Source organism: Onychomys torridus, chromosome 5 (genome assembly GCF_903995425.1).
Source record: "Onychomys torridus chromosome 5, mOncTor1.1, whole genome shotgun sequence".
NCBI classification, from domain to species: domain Eukaryota; kingdom Metazoa; phylum Chordata; class Mammalia; order Rodentia; family Cricetidae; genus Onychomys; species Onychomys torridus.
Window position 1 is genome coordinate 113,513,043 of NC_050447.1, and position 4,075 is coordinate 113,517,117.

General features: G+C 42.0%; 1 pseudogene; it reads right to left on the reverse strand.

Moving 5' to 3' along the window:
* Positions 1-1,715: 1,715 nt before the first annotated feature.
* On the reverse strand, positions 1,716-2,349 carry LOC118584667 (annotated as a pseudogene).
* Positions 2,350-4,075: the final 1,726 nt, after the last annotated feature.

The following is a 4,075-nucleotide window of genomic DNA, read 5'->3' on the forward strand; positions in this document are numbered from 1 at the left end:
TAGGAAGAGTAACTTGAACTGAGTGAATCCCTTGACACTGAGTGGCTTGGTGACCATGACAGTGTCTCCATGGCACCTGTGTCTCATATGCTCACCTGGTTACAACAGCAGCATCCCAGACAACGTCAGCAGCTAAAAAAGTTGGTTTTACCCAACAATAATGCTGTGGTTAGTGGGAAATAATTTTCATGCCTGCGATTGTTTTAAATGAATCAACTGAGCTACAAATAAACAAAATGTAAAAACTTTAGTCATTCTTCAGTCCTATTAGCTTGACACTGCCAGAAGGCACTAATGGGTGCCAGTGAGAGATAATCGGAAGAGAGTAGGGCAAGAGGAAAGATGAGGAACTGGAGAAGGTGAGCTCTCAGCTTGAACCATTCGGAGTAGTTAGACTAAAACAAATGCCTTCACTCAGATACTCATTTAGGGGAGGCCCGGAAAAAGAATGCAATCACAATTTAAGGTAACTGTCAACATTTTTAAATGATTCATGAAACAGGAAGAGATCATTCCTAGCGTCGACATATTGAGCCTGACCATTTCTCCACAGAAAAAAATAAGAAGTGTATATTTTAGACCCATATGAAAGCCACTGGGACTCAATCCATGCTATTTTCTACCCAGCGTGGCAGCTGATACATGTCAGGACCTCGATAAATAAATGCATTAAGTAAATGCCCTGCTTTCATTTGCAAGTTGAAGCTCCTAAGCATTTGTACAAGTTGATAAACTCTAAATTTATGCAGCATTTAAAGTACATACAAAAATCAACCTGTCATTTTTAATTTATAGAGGAGAAAAGACTATAAAAATAAATTCTAGAGTAAGCTAAGAAATCTGATATCAACTCTTGCATGCCACATCATAACTGCAGGCCAATCAGATAACATTCTCAAACACCATTATCTTGAACTATTTATTGCTACAAAATCAAATCATGACTTTTTTTTTCCCACTTGTATCGTTTGGTTGGTTTTTTTGTTTGTTTGTTTGGTTTTGGTTTTGGGTTTTTTTTGTTTTTTGTTTTTTGTTTTTAATGACTTTGTTTAAGAAGACAAAAGATTCCTGACCTCTGGGTTTTGTTGGGGTTTTTTGTTTGTTTGTTTGTTTGTTTTGGTTTTTTGAGACAGGGTTTCTCTGTGTAGCTTTGCACCTTTCCTGGAACTCACTTGGTAGAACAGGCTGACCTCAAACTCACAGAGATCAGCCTGGCTCTACGTCCCAAGTGCTGGGATTAAAGGCTTGTGCCACCACCCCCTGGCTGGGTTGGTTTTATTTTAATAATTAGAAGTATTTGGATTTGAATTGAGACTTAAAAACAAAATCTTTTTGTTATTGTTGTTTTTGAAATTCTCATAATTTTAATGGTCAATAGCTTCCGGTTGGCTTCTGAATGGTATAGTTAAACAATATTCTTAAGACATCCCCACAGCAAGTTCACACCCCTCAGTAAGTAGCGTTGGCTCCATCCATATTCCATTGCCCAGTCAGACTTCCACAGCCTGGGACCCACTCCTGGGGTATGGAAATAGACATCTTAGTGTAATGAGCTGAACAAACCCCTGGCATACCCATGATCTGTTATTTTTGTTGAAAAATAACAAGTATTAAACCAAACACTTTCCCAGGTGCTGTTGCCTCATGGAGAAAACCCAAGGCATTGCTGTAGGGATCTGAGTCCTGTGGGCCCTGTGGTTCTGCTCGCACCCCACTCTCCTGCAGTCATACGGCGTAGAGCTCATAAACCTTCTTTACACAGTACACCAGGGCAGCCAGTGCTATTGTGTTGTGCAATCTCTTTCTGTGCAGGTCGTCCTTCCAAACCAGCACCACTGGTGTGGAGGAGGTGAGCGTGAGCGTATGCTGGGGCAGGTTATAGGCATCACACTCCACCTGGTACTTGCAGCATGGGTCAAACTGCCAAGAGCTCCATAGAGTACAGCAGACCAGGCTCAGCACACCAGCGGGCAGGGAGGCGTAGTAGGAGTAATCCAGGGGCAGTGCCAATGGGGTGAAGAGGCAGGCAGTGCCAGCCAACATGGCCGTCTTGTGCAGACAGTTGTCCACAGTGATCCAACATGCTGTCTCATCTCCAATTCATGTGGGTTCTTTCACAATGTACTTGTACTGGGCTTCCAGCGCCTGCTCCAGCTCATACTCAAACTGGTCCTGGGCATTCTCCCCACTGTAGATCTCATGCACTATGTAGCAGTCCGTGGATGACAGGCTAGCCCTCTCTCGGGAGCTACTGCTGCCCTGACCCAGACATCTCCTTCCTTTCCCCACGAGGCCATCTTGGAGACTCTCGGCTCGTCGGGGGGCTTTAAAACAATATCTTGATAGCATTTTATGCAGCTGGTGATTTCATACATACACGAGAACCTCCACAACATGTAAGATACAAGACAGGAAAAGGGTGATGAGCTACAGAAAAAGTATCACCTCGGTTTTTTTGATGCCCATTTTCGGTTCCCATCTGTGATCACAGACATCACCATGGGTCATCAGGAGGAGCTGACTCACAAGATGTCTTACTTTGGTCACGAAAGCTTCAACTTCATCTAACGTCATGAGGATCTTATATCCTCTGAAAGCTTTATTAGGGACATAGGGCAGAAACAATTCACCCATTTAGTGAAGAAGCAATGGTAAATGTCAGATGACCATCTCACATTATGGAACCAAAAGGACAGAGGCTTAAAAAATGGACATCTCAGTTGGGGATTTAGCTCAGTGTTAGAGTGATTGCCTAGCAAGCACAAGGCCCTGGGTTCCTTCCTCAGCTCCGGGGGGGGGGGGGGGGGGGGGGGGGATGATCTCTTCCTCTGAGCTTAACCCATTTTCCCTTTGACTTTATAGCAAAGTGTCATATTGATGGGGTCTTCTAGGACAAGAATATGAAATTCCCAACAGAAGGAGGATAAAATAACATGAAGATTGTCTTAAAAGGTCATAAGAAATCATATTATTAACTACCAAAAGCTGTAATACATATTAAGTCTGTGTATAAATAAGCATATACAGTTTAAACGACCGTTTCTCATCTGAGTTGTCAATGACTCCTTCAAGAGCCAAAGACCACCTAACAAATTGCCCAACACCAGGCATGAGAAGATCTCTTTTGGGTTATTGTTCAGGCTTGTCCAAGAGACTCCTCAAACACTCTGACTATTGCTGTTGCCCTTGGTTGGCCCCTTAGGTTGGAAGGCAAGTCCTTATTACTGAAGACACCATGTACTTCAGACACAGAGACCAGAGGCCCTTGAGCTGGATATGACCTGAATGCCTTCTTCCTAAGGACTAGTTTGCATGCTACCAGAAGGCACCATGCAAGTTTCCAAAGAAGGGAAGCAACCAATAGTCCTACCCAGCTATGATGCTCACGGACCACAGTGACCAGCATGATGTGATAGCCCAAAGGTGCAGTATTAGCACATGTAACTTGGCACTAACCAACAGCTCTCTAATTAGACCTAACACCAACTCAACAAAAGGGAAATCATGTCTGGTCCTGGAAACTTATCCAACTATCCAGGGCTAGGGAAGTCATAAATCTTAGAGGAGGCTCTATAACCACCACTTTACTACACCAGTGTATTTCCTAATTACATTCTAAATATTTGCCCTTATACTTAGAGATAAGTGTAGTCCTCACCCCCTCATCAAAGAAACTTCTCTTTGCAACAGATGGAGACCATTACAGAAAACCACAACCCATCAGAATGCAAACATATATATATGTATATATGCATATATATATTATATATGTGTATATATAGAGATACATATATATGCATGTAACAATTAATGGAAAAAGAGGCAAGAAGTAGTATATGAAGGTTTTGGAGGGGAAAGGAGAAAATCATTAAATTATAACCTCAAAAATAAAAGAAATTTTTTTTTTAAAAAAAAGAAATTCCCATCAGAAATTTTAAAAAGTTGAGGAGAAAATGTGAACATGAGCATCTTGGGAGGACAAACAGAGTTGTTTATAAATAGTCTTCTGACGGGGTGAAAATCCCACCTTGGAAAGAGAAAACCCTAATAATTCCATTGCTGACATCATATGGGG